Source organism: Schistocerca piceifrons, chromosome 3 (genome assembly GCF_021461385.2).
Source record: "Schistocerca piceifrons isolate TAMUIC-IGC-003096 chromosome 3, iqSchPice1.1, whole genome shotgun sequence".
In the NCBI taxonomy this organism is placed as follows: Eukaryota; Metazoa; Arthropoda; class Insecta; order Orthoptera; family Acrididae; genus Schistocerca; species Schistocerca piceifrons.
Genome location: NC_060140.1, coordinates 731,552,516 through 731,572,662, shown reverse-complemented (window position 1 = coordinate 731,572,662; position 20,147 = coordinate 731,552,516). Strand labels below are relative to the sequence as shown.

The window sequence follows — 20,147 nt, the reverse complement described above, 5'->3', positions numbered from 1 at the left end:
ATGAACTGTAATAGTGTCATGCCACAAACAATCACTAATAATGTGAAAACTTAAAGATTCTACTTTCTCATTTTGACGAAAGTAGATAACAAATGGAAGAATTGTTGCTTGACTGTTGTCCCAGTGGAAGCCTTGCGCAGCATCCTGAGTAATAAAAGAATAATTTTCTGCAAAATCCATTAGAACAACAAGCTCTTCGTCTTTCAGATGACATTTAAGGCCTTTAAGATGCAAGCTTTGATGCTCAGCAATGTAATGATGGCATGACAGACTCCATATTTTATTTTCTACATCTTCAATAAATTCATTCACTACCATTTGCTTTGTGTCCAGTGTGGCCCGATCGGTATGTATCCATTGCTTAAACACAATAACTTCCTGTGGCTCATTTAAATATTTACAATTTTGAGAAGTACAAAAAATATGAAGCTATTATTCATTGAATTCTTTATGATCTCTCTCTCTCTTTTTACAAATGAGAAGAGTTTTATGCAGATGAACACTTACGATAAAAGCAGAAGGGCTACTTCTCATAGTTCTCAAGTTTTTCTGACAGTCTCACTGCCTATTTACCAGATCTTTTTATTTCAATTATTCTAGGCACTAATAAACATTTATTACAAGTACGTGTAAAAGATCATCAATAAAAGAGGATACTGCAAGAGCATCGGAATTTCGTGAACCATATTAAAATGTGCACATTTAAAGTGCATACTTAAAGGCACATTCGTATGTCCAGATTCCCAATGAAGTACCGTAGACCCCGACCTGATATTAAGCTTTTAAGTGTGGTTTTCAGGATGTAAATTTTCTTGGAGCACCAGTACTGTATTATATCATGTTTGGTTCTTTATTATAGCATAATGCCATATGTGCTACAAAATGAAAACGTGCACTTGAAATGCAGCGAACGGCTGAAACTAGCCAGTACTGTGGAATTAAACATTTCGTTTCAAATAAATTGACTGCCTCTGCGGAAAAGATTAACAAAAGTCAAATTTCTTTAGCAAAGAGACAAAAATTACTTCATTGTTCCGCAAGCCGATTAATGCTTGACTATCAGAAAGGTGGAAATAAAATAGAATCTGAAACTAATGACAGATTTCAGGCTTTAGTATTTATGTGAATGTGTTTTAAATCACTTGATAGCTCCCGGCCACGGACATCCGTTTTGTTTTCATTTGACGTGAGAGTAAACGAAGGGGAAACAGCAAAACCACTGAATGTAAACGCGGGTCACGTGGAGACTACCCACTATAGCTCAGAGTGCTCTGCGCATCAGCCCCGGATCTACGACATTTTCGAACCGGGTCAATACTAAAATAAATCGAATTTTCAAAATATGTTCATCTTGTAGCGCACATCTTTCTGAAAAGTCTGAAACATAAAACGTATGTATTCGAGGAAATGTAAGACATATTATTTGGTCTTAAGTATGCCAAAGTGTAGTGACACGTCTCTTCATAAAGCATTTTTCTACCGCACGTCCAAACTATATTCAGGAGAGTGCAAATTGAAATGCCCTGTGGTGCCTCTCCTGCTCCCAGTCGGCCGGTTTGACAGCCTGCCTTCCTTTTTTTAAAAAAAAAAAAAATCTCGCAATTAATAGCGGGTGGGATTATTTGTAATCGAGAGAACAAGAACTCTTCAGAAAATCTGAACTCTTCATTGCCTATTAGTTAATAACTTGCTGTTTTGTGTGTCAGAAAATTAAATATAGGATATATAAAACCAGTACTGACAAGAGATAAGCAAGAAATTACACATCTTTAAACCTTAGCTCCTAGCATTTTTTTCTCTCTAATCTTGCTACAGCTTTACATGGCGTGTTTTCCTTTCTGTGAAAGAACCTTTTACCTCGTCAAAGTTCGTCAAACGTTTTGCTACATGAAAAATCAAAATGTCGTTATCTAATAATGAAAAAGCTGTTAGTACAAATAATCCCCAAGACTGGTGTGATTTCTCGATCTGATTACGTCTATTTTGTCACTGTCTGCAAGATAAAACAAAATAGGCCGTTCTAATACGGCAGCAATTTTGTAACGCACCAAATAAACGAGACTGTTTTGGCACAAATGGCCATTTTTATAACACGACAGAATATAATCCAATAAGTATCAATATCAAATGCCTATTAGGCCTACTACAAGCAACAAGCTTTATGTTAGGAAATTGTTTCACATTTCATTCACATGCACCAACTTCTTTGGCATGAGATAGAAAAGTAGTATTACGAAATTTTTATATAAATTTGGAATCGTCTTATTCTTCCATAATTTGTGTGATGTCCTCGTTTCTTCTCCGTCCTCGTTCTAACAAACAATCGTGTCATCACCAATTCTGTAGCTATTGCTGCCACTGTCAAAATTTGTTCGGCGATTAACTCCACTAACCCTGCCACAAACACAGGTTTAGTTATCCCGCGATTATTTTTCGGTTAGGCGTTATTACGCGTTCGAACAACGCGTTTTCCGCGTTACTTCCAGAATAGAACTTACGCGGCTGCTAGCCGGGGACTGTACTACTGGTCGTTACTAGTGTAGCGATCTGGCCAAAAATGTTCTGTCAAAATTTCGTTTTCTTGGATACACCGAGGAGATAATACGTAATCTTTCTCACCTGTTATTCCTGTCAGTCGTTTACTTCCATTCTGGTAGTCTGAATCTATGGATTTCGCTAGTAATTATAGCAACGCTGATAATTCGCGAACCCAATCAACCACATAGTCAGACAGCGATTAGCATTCATCTGTTCGGCTTTACTCCCTCAGCTCGTATAGCCCCATCCCCTTTTGTCTGTGGAAAGTTTATTTCTAGATGCGACGAGGATTCTCCTGACAGAGACACACGTACACTATGCATGCATTCAAAAGCCAGCTTATGATTCATTCAGAAATCAACTTAAAATGTGTTCAAAATGTTCAAAAACCAACAGGGAAGCGTTTCAAAGTCATATGAATAATTAATAGGCAAACGTGCGCTGGATGCTAGGTGCTTTGTGAAACAAGTTTTTTTTTCCTCAAGAATATGAATTTGGTGCCCCCCTTTCCCGGTAGTATCTAGCTGCTTGCTGCGACTGCTTGCACAGCCAACAGCCACATTCCTGTTGCCAGAAGCGGGAGAATCTACTACTCAAACATGACTCTACTGCGCATGCGCATGAGCCCACGCGTAACTGCTAAAACAAATAGAATGTAAACAGTTGCGACTTTACGCTCATTGGAGGCAATTTGTTGTTATGAAGTACTGCATAGTCTTCCTAAAGCCTTTGACACATTTTCAATTGGCAGAGCTTGCATGAGCACTGTGTGTTGTTGTTGTGTATGGCGCATTTCCTTTGCAATTTAAGTTATTTTCCTTTTTTTATCTCGTTTATGTTTTATTGTTGAAGTATTATTCTGCAGTAGCGGGATACAGTAATATCCTTTGTTAGTGTGTCGGTTCTTACTAGTCAAAATTATAAAAATTTAACTGAAAACTAAAACAATGAAAACTTCTCGGAATTCTAACAATATCCCGGGTTTTTCCTGGTTTTCTCCCGGATGAAAAAAATCCCAGGTTTTTCCCGGATCTCCCGGTTGTCCCGGGTCGTAGACACCCTGTATAACAACATCATGAATCCTAATTCCTGTTTCTACATTGACATTGCCAACAAGGTCCAGCCTATTTGTAGCTACATGATCTAAGATATTTCTATTGTGTGTGGGCTTCCGAGATAGCTGCTCAAGACAGTTTTCAAAAATTGTGTTCAAAAGTAATGCGCGTCACTGTCTGTCGGTTCTCCCCCGCAATGAATCCACAGGCATCCCAGTTTATACTCGGTAGGTTAAAGTCCCCTCCAACTAGTGTTTCATGACCTGGGTATATCCACACTATTGACCGTAGACTTTCTTTGAATGACTCTAGAACTGTCACAGTGGAATCAGGTGGCTGATAAAAACAACCAACAATTAACTTGGTTTCACCTACACTTGTTATACACGATCAGTTAATTCACTGTCACATTCAATTTCTACCTCAATAAAGACAATATTTTTGTCAACTGCAATGAAAACTCTCCCTCCTATATACTCTAATCTGTCTTTCCTATATACACTCAGCAACTTGATAAATACGTCAGCTCTCTCGACTTTGGGTTTCAGCCAGTTCTTGGTGCCAAGAATAATTTGAGCATGAGAACCTTCCTGGAGGACAGTAAATTCAGGAACTTTACCACAGATACTTTGACAGTTTACTGATAAAATTTTGGAAGCTGAAGTGTCTTTACTCTGAACGCCGCATATCAACTGGCGAGTGTTCATCAGAACACCTTGAACCACCGTCTAGCCTAGAAAAACCTCGTACGCACTCCACAAGTACTCTACTATCCAAGTAGCTGCTTCCTTTGTGTAGTGCACCCCTGACCTATTGAAGGGAGTCCTACAAATCACCACACGATAACGCAAATCTAGAAATCTGCAGTCAAGCCCATCACAGAGTCAACAAAGCCTTTGGATGAGACCTCTGCTCGGCTCCAAACCACAGGATCCCAATCAACTCTGTGAACAATGCTGCAAATTGCAAGCTCTGCTTGCATCCCATGCATGAGGCCAGCAGTCTTCACCACCTCCGGCAGCTGCTTGTATGAACTGAGGATGGCATCAGAACCCACAGAACAGGCATCATTGGTGTCGACATGAGCCATAAGCTGCAGACAACTGCACCAGCATGCTCGACAGCTGCATACAAGGCCACATCCACGTCTCGGATGAGGCCTCCTGGCAGTCTTACCAAGTGCCAATTGGCTTTCTTTCCAGCCCTGAATGCTATCTGCCTAAGGGACTCCACAATGCACCTAACATTGCAGTTCCCAATAAATAGTAAACCTCTCCCCCGATGTGCCTACTGAAGGAGTGACCACCTGTCCACTCTCAAGGTAAATGAGCGAGGCTAGGCGGACAGTCTCCACATTGGCCCTCTGCCTCGAGTGATGCAAATGTGTTACCACCTCCCACTCACTGCTGTGAGGGCAGATCCACTGCATCGGGTAGATTAAGAGGTGCCTGAAAAGCAGTCCTCGTGGGCAAAACAAGCAACACCTGAGGTGTCCCATGTGATGCGCCAGAACTTCCTCCACTACTACACTCGAGGCTGCAGCCTGAAGGTGACTGACCTAACCAAAAATGCATTCAGCTGTTTACAAACTGCAGCCGGCTCTTCCTGCATCCGCACACAGCATGCACACACCCTAACCATCCTAGCACACTAACTGAAGAAGTAACCTATAAAAACAGACAGAATCCTAGATATGCACTTGCTACCCTCCTGATATGTCATCAATGGACAATTTTGTGTTAATGAGCTATGTAAATAGCTGTTTAGTGAGCAATTATTGTGCTACAGATTGAATTAAATCACCATTACAAAAATGCAAAATTGAACCCCTTAAACAGAAAAACAAGCATGAAATTTAATAAATGTTGTACAAAATGTAAAATTGCTGCTCTATAAATGTATATCAGCCACAAGCTGGAGCCTGACTGGCTGGCTTACTAAACAAATGGATAGTTGCCTTCAAAACAAAACAAAAAATGAGCAACTACTACACTACAGACAATGAATTTACACCTCTTAACTGGCTGTTCAGTATGCAACTATAGCACTAAGACCGAATGAAATCACTCTAGCAAAAACACGAGATAGAACCTCTTAAACAGAAAAACATGCACAAAATGTAATTACTATACTGTGAGGAAAACACAGAAAAAGATAAACACTTAACTTGCCACTCTGTAAATGTATATCATCTGGGAGCTAGAACTTGACTGAGTAATCCCAAATCAAGAACAATAAACATGTAAGGTCAGACTCTGGCTATCCACATGGCCAGTAACTGCTGCTTACACACCATCTGACAAGATATGTGATTAGTCAAAAGAAGATAAAGTTTGAAAAGGTGTAATGTTCATTTTTAGAGTTTCTGTTGCAGTTTTTTTACTGAAAACTGTGAATATTTTTATTTTTCATTCACTGCAAATGACTAGTTTTTGCCATTAGCCATCACGAAATCATCTCAACATAGACCATCTGGTACACAAGCTCATGGAGTAGCTTCCTGCGCCTTCCGCCTAGTAATATTGTGATCAAGTGGTGAATGGCAATATTATCCAATGCTGTGAATGGCAGAAACCAATCATTTGTGAAGTCCAAAAACATAAATATACATGGCATAGACTGAACAATAAGTATGTGATATGTCGTTCTCAATGGAATGATGTCATCAGCGTTAAAGCAACATCTGGCTTTTCCCAAGGAAGAGTGACAAAATCACAATGTTTGCTATAAATACAAATGATCTTACTGATTACTTCAGTAGCTCACAGAGGCTACTGGCAGAGGATGCATTTGCTAACAAGGGGATGATGGTGGTGGTGGTGGTGATGATGATGATGATGATGATGATGATGATGATGATGATGATGATGTTTGGTGTGCGGGGCGCTCAACTGCACAGTCATCAGCGCCTGTAAAAAGTCCCAATTTTTGCACCATCCATTTTCTTTTCACAATCCAATCTAGTCACTTGTAGTGAAAGGGGTACCAAATTTGTTATAAAAGTCAGTAAATTACTCAATGGACAGTATTTTTCAGTACAGGTATTTTGTTCATTCCAAGCAAGTATCGATTCGGAACGTCGTCATCTAGACACAGTTGACTGTAATCTGAATCTGTTTTAGCAAACTAATAGTTTCTTTCAGGTGATAAAATTTTATTGATTATGAAATACAATTTTTTGAAGTTTATTCAGAATGGGAAATGTTAATTAGTAATTGCAGGCCATAATTTATCTGTTTAATGTATAGGTGTTTTGAATTTTATGTGTATGAAAAAAAATGAATTAATATGTGCGGCTTTTACTCTGAGATGAGTTATCACTTAGAGTGCTAAAAGTGCGCATGTACAGTTCACTGAACTGCGTGGTGAATTTTTTTTTTTTTTTTGTGATTTTGGCCCGAATGGAAACAAATCCAGTTTCATTTAGACTTTATGTGACACAGACACATCATGTTATTACAAAAGAGTCGTTCAGCCCATTAGGGAAAACTGAAACCTGTGCGCTCGATTTGAAATACGTTACGCGCTAGTGCGTGATCGAGCAGTCCAGTGAATTGCGTACAATGGTTGCAAATGCGCTTGGACTTAATGTATGAAGTTGGAAATTAATTTTGAGACAAGTGCTGATTTTGACAAAAAATGAACCAGAAGTTTATTCAAAATATTGAGGTTCTGTTTTAATTGAGACACATATCACCTTGTTGATCACATTGCTTAGCAACACTGTAATGCAAATTAATTAATTCATTAGGATGATTTGCGATGTAGTAAGTCCCATTACACATCCAAACTGTTACACGAAATTTGCTGACCGCATGAGAGTGATTTTATTTCCAGAAATGCCAATAAACCGGTGATTTCAAAAGTTAAATTACTAACTTTGTGTAACTTCATTGATTGTCCCATGCCACTGCTGAATGTGTTGCATCATGTCTCTTCACAAGTGATCTCAAGAAGCAAGGATAAACAATAAATAAGAAGAAGACTAAAGAAGAGGCATCAGTATACACTCTCACAAATAATTATGATGATGAAACGATGAGGACAACACAAACACCCAGTCCCCAGAAAGAGAAAAATCCCCAATCCGGCCAGGAAATGAACCCGGGATCCCAGGACCCAGAGGCAGCAACGCTAGCTCCTAGACCAGGAGCTGTGGACTGCAAACAAGAAGATTGCTTAATTAGAAAACTGGTTTGAAATTTAGGAACACTTGCAGATGATCCATACATGGTGCAAAGACTGATAGCAGGCTCTCAAGATAGGCAAATATGATGTAAAGTTGTTAAATAGGTGAAGATGTTCAACACTGTAAGATTACAATCAGTGGGCTTGGTCACAACGGACAAATTTTTCTATAATATTCAGGAGCAGGTAGAAATAAGGTTCACAGTAATTCAAACAGACAGTGATGTAGAGAATGGTTGAACAAACTGACAGTTCTAAATGGTCATTAATGAGAGATTTCACATGCTGAAACACAAAAACTGTCATAGCGTGATAAATCTGTACAGAGAATAATCCCAAATCAAGAACAGGAAACAAGCAAGGTCAGACTCTGGCTATCCACATGGCATGATAACTGTAGCTTCTTGGAACATGAAAGAGTGAATGCAATTCTGCCTCTCACAGCATTTATTTGCGGTATCATACCAGGGGACATGCTGACCTTGCACATCTCCCACCCTTCACAGTGCCATGTGACGATTTGCTGCCTGTACAGCGACAGTATCTCTTGACTGCCCATGAATACTGATACTTGGGCTGAATGAAAGATCTGCATCATTTTGGTATATTAACATGCCCCACTCCCCTCCCCTAATGGACATGTAGGCTGAAACTGGCAACTGGCATGGCCACCAACGGAAGGAGAGAGAGAAATGCTGCAATCCTTAACAAAGTGTCCCACAATATGTCTATGCTGTGATTGGCTGTTTCAAGTATTGTACTGGGGCCACAGGTTATAGAAACAGGTGTTTGGGCCTGTCTGCAGGAAGTGGTAGAGCTCTGAGAGCAGTAACAGTTCTGCCTCCATGGATAGCTCACTGTCTTTATGTTTGACCTTCACTGCATTTTCTAATTTGTAGAAGGAATCATTTTCTTGGTAGTAACCACAATTAGCTCACGAGTTGCAATTCCATCGACACACACTGGTGTTCACTGAGGAACCCCTTTTGTCAGCCAAGACACAGGTAGATCTTGTAACAATGGTGATAGCCAGTCTCACAGAGAAGTTCATCATAACAGTGGTTGCTTTTATGGGCTCAAGTGGTCCAAGAGGGGCAGCGTTGTGGACTCCCACAGCTGGAAATTCAGCTGCTCATGATCGTAATTCCAAACATTTGTTACCCTGTATACCCAATGAAAACAATTTGGGTCCCCCAGAGTTTTGGTTGATACATGGACCTTGCATAACAACAAGGCTCGGTGACTGAGTCGTGGGTTTACTGGGTTGGGTATAACAAGTCAAAGAAAGTACATGGCATGTGCCCATGCAATACTTTGTCAGGATTAAGCCCACTGATAGAGGTGGACCTATATGTTGTGAGAAAGCTTGTGAGTGTTTCCCTAGAAATCGGAGAACTTACAATTATTTGCATTTGATATGTCCTTACCAGCTACACAACTTCAGAATTCAACATTGGGTGAAACAGAGTGGTAGTCCCAAGTTGCATCCCATTACATTTATGGAATTCTTGGTACATAGACAGTGTAAATTGAGGGACACTGTTGGACACTATTATAATACATTCCTCCTCTATTGTAAACATGTTGGCCACGGCGTGCGTGATTGTTCACATTGTCATACTGACCAACCATGCTGCATACTAGGAGTTAAATAGGCCATCAACAGTGGTTATAATGCTATGCCACCACTAGCTAGATGTGGCTGCAGGCTTGGCACTTCTGGACCATACATTTGATGGTGGTGTCAACACTAGGCCAGTCGTAAATCTGACACTGTGCTAGTGTCTTGATTCGGCACCCAATACAATGAGTTGCTGCAAAAACAGATGGGATCACAACAGAACATTCATATTCATCTGTACATAAAAAAAGACACCATCTGTAAGTTATGGAGGTGTCACAGTAAAAAACTGTCCACCACACATGTTCCCTGCACTTATGTAAATGTTCCATCCAACCTTGCTGCAGCACTGTTAGATGATTAGAGCTAAGGAAATCACACCACGAGACAATCAATCCCTCAATCCTGTGTTATCAAACCAATGGAGTACCTCTAGGAGGAACAAGGTAGTTAGCCAAATGGATTTTCTAGTGGGTTCATGTGGGACAGCAAAACAATTAAAAAAGAGCGTAAGATAAAATAATGAGCAAACAAGTAAAAAATAAATTAAAACTGTGGACTCAAAGTCAGAACGTTTGCCTCTCACAGACAAAAGCTCTACAGACTGAGCTACTCAGGCATGACTCATGACCTGAATCACAGCTTTACTTGCACCAATACCTCTCTCCTACCTTCCAAACTTCACAGAAATGCTGAGAGAGGACTGACACAAGTAAAGCTCTGAGAGTGGCTCATGAGTCAATCTTGGACAGTTCAGCTGGGACAGCATTTCACATCAAAAGACCAAGGTTCCAGGTTCAAGACATGATCCAGCTTACAATCTGAATATGTCAGAAAGTTTCAAATCAGTACAAGAGTGAAAATTCATTAGAAAAGTATCAAATACTGTTTAGTGAGGGATGTGCTCCAGATGAAAATAGTCAGAGGCCACTGGAGCTTTTCATCTGGGGGGGGGGGGGGGGGAGTCATAAAATGGCAGGAATACATAAAATAAAACCCTTGTACTAAAATAACAAGAGATGTACAAGTGTAAGAAATAGCTGAGAGGTCTGGGTTAGGCTGTCCCTCTTTGGATGAAGCTGGGTGACCCCTGGAACCAATTTCTGATAAAACAGGTACTCAGTCAAACAGCAAAATGAAATACAATAACATCATAGATTATAACATTTAAGAAATCTAAAAGAATAGAAACTGGACAGGCATAGGGAGAGGTCTGCATGCCAGTCAGCTTTAGTCTGAGGCCCCTGGGGCCAATCAGGTTGCTTTCCCACATTTATGGAGATCTGAAAGAAGGTTGTGGGTGATAACAACTACTGTATTTTGTGGATGGCAATGATTTATGACTAGGAGACTGTTCAAAGAGTTACAACATGTTAGGAAAATCCTAGTAAAACAGATGTTTATGTAACCCAGGGGGCATAGATTATAGCCATGGCTTCTGCCACGATAAGAAATAACATCATTAATAGTGAATGTTGTTCAAGGTGCCTGTTATGTGAGTAAGGATATCCAGTTTTGCCTTCAACCACAGAGCTGTCAACATATAATGTTCACTCTACGAAATTCATCAAGAATTGAGAGGAACAAATGCTGGAGCATTGAGGGGGGCTACCATTTCCTTTGGGTTTAAGAGACAGATCTATGGACAGGGCGTAGAAGGATTCTGACATGAGGTTTCACTGGAGGAAGGCTAAGCTCACAACTGAGAGGTAAACAGGCTGCTAACATTACAACATACCTAGGCCCCTTTGGAGGTAGTTAAATCCTCCTTGAACAAGAATCTTGTTGTTTAGATGCTCAGAGAAACTGCAAATTTGGAATGTGAAATTTAGAGGCAGTTCTTGTCACCTAATTGGAAAAAGGGGCGGGGGGACCCCAGCCTCAGGCAGGAGGCTATCCATACGACTAGTCCAAAATATTACAGAAGGGAATCTAGCCTCCCTATGGTAAAATAGTTATCTAAAAAACATAACTCAGCTCTATATATTTGTTTAATTGATGGAATGCAAATGAATTACAAAATATATCTTGTTCGTTTAGTATGAAATATGTTTTAAATCTGTACATAATTTCAAATTGTCGTCATCTGGCAGAGTTGAGGGCGAAGCAAGCAGACTATGTTAAGGTGTTTTCCAGTATGTCCTTGGTCTGGGTAAAAGCTTGCACAGTCTATGAGCTGCTTATGCAATGTGGTGAGCACATAGTTGAACTTAGTTATTTCAGTGGAACAGTTTGTAATTCTGGTGATGCATTGTCATGGTGTTTTAGTGTGAACAGTTATACTGAACTTTATTCGAGAATCAGTTATTCAATCAACTTCAGTGAACTGGTTAGATGTGGGGGAATTTGCTTACATTAACGAATCAGTGCACAGGACAATGGCTTCAGAACAGAAGTACACACTGCCTGCGTATGCCATGCTTGCACTAGCATTTCAAAATCATATATGACATTCTTGGGTACACTGTCATCATTGTAAGACCACCATTTCAGATAACTTATTTTCTTGAATTAGAAATAACATTAACATTGAGCGTAATTCTGATGTCAGAGCACATCCGTGTCCTAATGGACTAGTCCTAATTAATCTTATTTAATAATTCATATTTATTTCAGTTTAATATTCACTGGTTGTTCCTTAGCCATGTTACTATTATTTGAAGAATTTCTTGGGGGCACAATGCAACAGCACACAACCAGACCACTACGTTTGCAGACGAGCCACTAAATTTTTTAAATGGCTGTGTGCTTGCACACTGGTTGTTACGTAGCAGCCTTCCCTTTTTTTTCTATAAATTAAGTGGCACATTGTGAATGGTTACCTCTTATGAGAAAATAAAACCCCAATAGCACATGTGAAGTTGCAATGTTATTTGGATATGTACTTCTAAAACTAAGCACCAGAAATGACTCTCCATCACTTAACCTAAATCACCCAGCTTGTTGTAATTTGCAATATTGTATCCCCTCTTTGTTCTTCTCCATTATCTTCCACATCCTTCCTTCTGTTTCCTCTTCTTTTTTATTGTCTATATTCTCTTACTCTTATTAGATTCTGCATCCTTTTGAACTCACTTTCTGGTCTGTCTGGCTGCCTGTCCAGCACATATTTTGCAATCGATTTTAAACTACCTTCCCAATGAGCTAGAGATTAAATTTTAAACATAGCTCAGAATTGGATGGCAAAGCAATATCACCTCACTTTTTGGTCAGTCTGTGAGGCGGCAGGTGTGGGTTGGGGTGGAGGTTGTAATGCCTAACATCTATACCCTGTTCAAAATTACTTTACAATTGACATTTATAATGGAAGTAGAAGAGAGAGCCCACACCTGAGGAATGGACAGCATTTCACCAATCTCTCAATATCTGTGGCCGCATTAACCACCCGAAGTTGCAAAGCCTTCATGCGACCACTCTGACACTTCCCGCTTGCACTGCGTTTGAACTCGAGATAGTCTGCAGTGTGATTGTTGCTCCCTCTGAGTTTGTTTGTTGTCATACTCACTGTTGCAGGAGTTGTTACTGTATTTGTTGTTACTGTTATTTGTTGTGTCACACTAAACAATGTCAGTAAGAAGATTTGTTGTGTGGCACTGAACAATGTCAGAAAGAAGTTCATATAAAGTTATGAGTGGAGAAGTTCTGCGTCATTCTCTAGGCCAGGAGATCATCACACGAGGTCAGTTGAGAAAATGGTTTGCGAGTTGTGTGTCTACTCTGAGACTGGAAAACTTAATGGCAGCCCACTGCTCTCTGTCAATAATGTAACCGATAGAATGGCTGCAGCTCTGAAGGTAAACAGAGCAGAGACAGCTGGGGACAACGAGATGGACAGACAGAGAGGGTGGAGGAAATCAGTAGAGACAGGTTGAGGATGATACGAACAAAGAGGGGGGATGAAATGGACAGAGAGAGAGAGAGGAGAGAGAAAACTGACAAAGAGAGAGGGAGGAGCAGATGGACTGAGAGAGGGAATGGGAAGATACAAACAGAGAAAGAGAGAGAAGGAGGAGCATGTAGCCAGAGAGGGAGCAGAAGGAGATGGATGGAGGAGGAGGAACTGGACAGAGAAAGGGGGAGGAGCTGATGGACAATGAGAGTGGAGAAGATGGACAGAGAAGGGGGAGGGAGGAGGGAGATGATATGCAAGGGCAAAACTGTGGGTATCAAACTAACACAAAAAAAAAATCTATTAGAAACAATTATAGGCAACATCCATATCAATTCAGGCAGGCTAGGAAAAAATCATACCTTCATAGTCTCGGATGTTATTGAATTTAGCATGTGTTAAAGTGAAGGACTATGTAAGGCACAAGAATTTTTTTGTTTTCTCCAAAAAAATTTCTGCTCCGAGATACAGTCCTCCAAAGATGACACTGCGCTTACCATTTTGAAGATGTGAATTTTGGAAAAAAAATTGTAAAAACTGTATCTCTAGAACAGTTCAAGACATTTTGTTGTTGTTTTTTTTTTTTTTTTTTTTTTTTTTTAAATTTGAAAGATAATTTCTTTATGGTTACAAAGAAATCCTCCATTTGGACCTATATGTCAAAGCTCTTTTACTATAGCGTTCTGAACTTTTTTATATTTATGGAAAAAACATTTTCTTCAAAAATGCCGATCCATAAAGTTTTGATTTTTTCTGTTGATTAATACCACATAGTTCTACATTCCCTGAAAAAGAGAGCTTCCACTTTTAGGTGGAAGAGGTTTTATAAACAACTGAAATTTTTGCCACACATAAAATCTGTTTTATTTACCACATTATCACATAACAGGCTCATAAAAATCAAAACCTACCCTTATTTAACATAATTTTAGTTTTGAATGAAGAGTAAGAGACTCATTTTTCAAGCATTTTAAATGGTTCCAAAATGTAGGTGAAAGGTCCAAAGACTTAAAAGTTTCAGTTTATGCAACTTCTGTGCACTCTGTTTTGTACTGAAAGTAGCCAGTCAATCAACTAAAAATGTGTTTCACTGCTTCAGTATCTTCCTTTGATATAGAGTGATATCTTCCTTTTGAACCATTAGGAACTGGAGCACTTACAATCTTCAAAACCTTGTGAACAGGATGTGGTCACTGATGGCATTGTTGCTGTCCTTTAGCTGGAAACATAAATCCAGCAGCTGGTCCATGTGGTAGCATTAGGTTCACTACAACTCCATTTAACTCATAACTGTTTATAATTTCTGTAATCCACCAGTCACAGTCATACACACACACACCATAAACATCCCCATTCTCAGGTTGTGAAAGGGAATATTATCCTGCTGTTTCTGAGGTGTTGGCCAAATGAATGAAATTTCTTCTTTCTTGCCCTTCAAAGTGCATGCAACATGTGTTCGCCCATCACTTTGACTCCAAACATGTGTCTTCTGAATTCCTTTCACAGGAGCAGTTTGTTTGGACCATTGTTCTTTTTTCTGCTCACAGAATTCTTCGATTTCCCCTTTGGACAAAAGAATGGGGGCTGTGGATGTGTAAGATTTCACGATTCTCGTAAAATCCTCAGCATTCTGAATTACAACTGTATTTGGTCTAGAAAGATTATGTTTTGTAGCATGGTGCTTCAGCAGGCCTCCTGCACCATCACATGGCCCAGTCTGGTGACCAGTAGCACTGTATACCCAGTCAGTTGGCACAAGAGACTTACTCAATTCAAACAGCTGGCAATTATTTTTAAAATGACTTGGAGCATTCTCTGCCTCTGTTTGCAGTTAAAGAATTTGCTAGCAAAGCATGTCCTGAGTCATGTCCTGTGTCATCACTTATAACTGCAACACTGTGGTCTTGTTTTGAAAATATGTCACTCCTGTAAAAATTGAAACCTGGTCATTGCTCCAATGATACCTTTGTGGGAGAATTACAGCCCAGTTCTCAGCAAAATCACAGTGAAGTACTAAACATAGTTCTTCAGCCTGTGTACACACCCTTTCACTTCTGCAATGTATTGTTGCAATTTCTTCAGATTCTGGTGTATTGCTGCTTTCACTGACCACTTACCAAGTTCATCAATGAAACTGTCAAATGCAACAGTTTTCTTAATTAGTTTATTTTCCTCTCACATCACATATGTAATTTCTTCAGAGTTATCTGCTATGTCTTCCAGGCCAACTGTCTGTAAGGGCAGTCACCGCATTCTTGGAACAAACACGTCTCTCGCTGTACGTCACAGACCACTAATGACTTCACACACCCAACCAAGGTGTCATATGTCACGTGCTCCAGTACATTCTTCAAAGCTACCACACTAAGTTCTCTAGTCTTCCAAACACTCCTTTTACAGATCTCACATTCCTTGATTTGTCTACCATGTACTCTGATACTGATGGAATGTGGTTCAAATTGTTTTCTCTGAAAATGTCTCTGGAATAATAATTGAAACTTGTACTTTTTCACTGTAGGATACACAATATTCAACAACTGAATCTCATTCTGGAAACTGAAATGATATTTGTGAAACTTTCCTGTAGAGAGGTGCAAGAGTGCTTTGGTTCATTTTCTTCTAAAGATGAAATTCCTACTTTGAAGAGTGTGGTCAGTTTTGCTGTAGTGTATTCACCCACAGCTTTAGTAATTTCTCTGCGCTTTCTTGATCCATAGAGCTTATGACTCGACTTCACAGACCATGGTTTCTTAACAGGACTAACACCTATCTCTATACTTGACTGATTCGGGGTATTTCATTTTTCTTCTATTGATGCAAAATCTGCATCATCTGCACCATGGGAGGCTTCACCTTGTTCAAATACTCTCGTCGTTGTTATTCTGTCAGAACATTTAGAACACTAAAAGTCCTCACTGGAAACATCTTCACTTTGAAACAGAGTCTTCAAATGAGAACACTTATTCCCAAACTGAACAAAGTCTGTTTTTTTTTTTTATGAAAAGAGTCAGCACAATTCACTCTCCTGTGGCCCCAGTCAGAATACATTTCAAACAGTCTTTTTCTCAATGCGCACTGCAACTGTGTCAACTGGAAAATTCCTCACGAAAACACAGAACTCACTGCATGTTCTCAGATTTCTTAGAAGCTTTTTCGTAAACAAATTAGCACTGAACAACTACAATATAGAAACCTGCAATGAACAAACAGGACAAAGACAATAGAAATAAACATTGTAACAATGAAATTAGTAAGAAACAACTTCGGTGAAGCGACTTCAGTGAAGAACTTAAAAGTGGAAGCTCTCCTTTACACAGAATATAGTACTACATGGTATTAATCAACAGAAAAAAATCTACATTTTCTGGATTGGCATTTTTGAAAAAAAAAATTCTGTGAATTATTAAAAAAATTCAAAAGGCGACTGTAAAAGAACTTTGACAGATATATCCAAATGGAGGATGCCACTGTAATCGTAAAGCAATTACATATCAACTAAAGAAACTCTAACAAAATATCTAGAACTGTTACAGAGATACAGCATTTTAAAATTGTTTTCAAAATTTGCATCTTCAAAATTGTGTTCACAGTGTCATCTTTGGAGGCCTGTATCTCGGGGCAGGAATTTTTTTGGAGATAACAAAAAGATATTTGTTTTTTACTTACTCCTCAATTTTAACGTATGCTAAATTCAATAACATCCGAGACTATGAAGGTAACTCCCTGCCTGAAGTGATACAGATTATGCCTATTTAAAATTAATTTTGTTTGTTTTTTATTTTACTTTTTTAAGGAAATTACAGATTCATTGTGGGTAGATACAACACTGTTCTACTTCATGTATTAACAGATAAAAAGACACCGAAATAAACCTGACATTTGTCTACATCTACATCCATATGCTGCAAACACTGAATTGCACGGCAGAAGGTATATCCTATTGCACCAGTTATTTAGAGTTTCTTTGTTTTCCATTCACATATTGAGTGCAGGAAGTATGATTGTTCAATGCCTCTATTTGTTCTGTAATTAATCTAATCTTGTCCTCATGATCCCTACGTGAGCGATACATTCAGGCTTGTAGTATATTCCTAGTATCATCATTTAAGGCCAGTTCTTGAAACATTGTACATAGGCTTTCTTGGGATAGTTTAAGTCTATCTTCACGAGCCTGTCAGCTTACTTTTTCTACATCTCTGTGACACTCTCCTATGGACCAAACAAACCAATGACCATTTGTGCTGCCCTTCTCTGTATAGGTTCAATACCCCCTGTTAGCCCCATTTGGTACAGGTCCCACACACTTGAGCAATATTCCAGAATGGGTCACATGAGTGATGTGTAAGAAATCTCCTTTGTACACTGACTGCATTTTCCCAACAATCTACAACCTTCTTTACCCACGACTGCAGATCCTATGTGTTCATTCTACTTCATATCCCTACAATTGTTACACTCAGGTATTTGTATGTGTTGGGCAATTCGAACTGTCATTCACTGACATTATAGTCACCAAATGCAACTTTTTTTTATGTACGCAGCTTTACATTTCTGAACATTTAAAGAAATTTGTGATTTCTTGTGCCATTTTGAAATCTTATCAAGATCTGACTGAATATTTAGGCAGCTTCTTCCATATAGCACTTCACTATAGATAACCGTGTCATCTGAAAACCACCCCCTCCCCTCCCCCCGTGTTTATTATTAATACTGTCCACAACATGAACATAATCTCATCGTTATGTTTAAAATATGTTGAAAGATTAAAATTTTAATACATCATACTTTTAAACTGGATTGAAAAGCATTAAATAGTTTCTCCTACAACCCCCCCTCCCCCCCCCCCCCCTCTGTATCCTAACCCGATACAGATAGTCCTGAAAACTTGTGACAGTGAATTTTTAATATCTGTAGCCTTTTAAGTACTTTTAAAAGTTTTAAAACAAAAAATGTGGGAAGCATGCAACACATAACTGAGGCATGAATACCGTATTTACTCGAATCTAAGCCGCACTTTTTTTCCGTTTTTTGTAATCCAAAAAACCACCTGCGGCTTAGAATCGAGTGCAAAGCCAGCGAAAATTCTGAAAAAAGTTGGTGGGTGCCGCCACAACTTACTTCTGCCGTCGAATATATGTAGCGCCACACAGGCATGCTTTGTAGGCACAAAGATAAATACTGGCGCCAAAACCTCTGCGTCAGTAATAAATTTAAAAAAAAAAAAAAAGGTGGAAGACGAGCTATTTTCTCCGCCCCGAGTTTCGACCACTGCATTTCATACATTATCCAACGAAGTAAATACAAATTCCGCATGGTTCATCTTCGAACGTAGCAGCATTTCAATGTACTACGAAAATCCGACTGTTTGGGATGTTTGTCAATATGGCCAACTCGTTCTGAATTTTTTCCTATCTGTGAGAAGAGATGGTTGCTATAACAGGAACTTTTATAAATTGTGAATCACATGCAGTATTCTCGTCACCATAAGAATAATACGCAAATAAACATTTTGCCATGTATTGTTTCATGTTTGCTGCTATCTCCTTTAAATCCAGTCTGCCTAATAAACTACGCAACTAGAGTGAGACAACAGCAAACGCGGAAGAATATACATATCATGTCATGTTTATATTCGTGTTATTCTTATGCTTAATAGTGATACAGTCAGAAATGACGCACGGCAATTGACTAGATTTTTAAATCTAAGATGACTCTAATTTCTATGTAGAATGTAATGTACTAAAGAGGCGCCCGCAAAGATTTTCAAACGGAGAAAAATTTTCGCTAAACTCTTGTTCAGAACATCTTCTATCATACGCAGTCTATTATTTGGTTCTTGTTGATCATTATCAAAGAAAGCAGCAGTGTAAGTAACAACAAATAGCAGTTTCTTGCCATTGTTTCGCTAATTAGACGATTCCTCAAAAAAAAAAAAAAAAAAAAAAAAAAAAAAAAAAAAAAAAAAAAAAAAAAAAAAAAGCGGCGGTAGCGCGCACAAAAGCAAGCCATGCCGCGAGCGGCGACAGGCCGTAAACACGCACTATCAGAATGCGACAAACAATTCATGACACAGTACATTAACGCATTTTCAGCTTAGAATGACGTAAACACCTTTAACAAAGAAAACTGCGCTTATCAGATCAAAGAAAAATAAGCTATCAATTCAAACCAGACGAAGCACGAGGAAAAGGAAGGGTACCCGTATAAATACGGACGGAGCGCCTGACGCATAGCAATGGCTACCTCGTAAAGCTTAACGGCTAACTGACGACTCGAACCAAACTACTGTAGCTGTATCGTCATTCATTCGACCTAAATTGTGTCTCATATTACAATGGACCAACTTTGTTTCGATTTGGAGATGCAGCCTATAATTTTTCTCTCCCCTTGAATTTCAAGTCTCAAATTTCAGGTGCGGCTTAGATTCGGGAAAATATTTTTTCCTTGATTTCGAGTCTCATTTTTCAGGTGCGGCTTAGATTCGAATGCGGCTTAGATTCGAGTAAATACGGTAGTCCACCTCATTGTTATTACCTATGGCTTGTGCTCCACATTTTTTGTTTTAAATCTTACAAGTATTTTCATAGCTTTTAAAAATTCATGATCACAAATTTTCTGGTCTGTCTGTATGGGGTTAGGAACTTGTATGGGGCTACGAGAAATTAGTTTATACTTGTTAGCCCAATTAAAAAACATAGTATATTAAAAATTTATTTTTATTTAAATAATCATTATTTTTTTCTTTTGCCTTTCATCATTTCTATAATGAATACTTCAAATCTGTAAAGGAATGTATACTGGTATGAACTGTTCTACCAGATTAACCCTGCAACATAGCTTGGACTCCAAACCTTGC

The 20,147-nt window shown here is 39.0% G+C and overlaps 1 protein-coding gene across 1 annotated transcript in view; it reads right to left on the bottom strand.

The window, feature by feature from the left end:
* Positions 1 to 20,147, bottom strand: part of LOC124789682 (protein fuzzy) — a 120,255-nt gene that overhangs the window by 75,891 nt on the left and 24,217 nt on the right. The gene's annotated exons all lie outside the window — the stretch shown is intronic.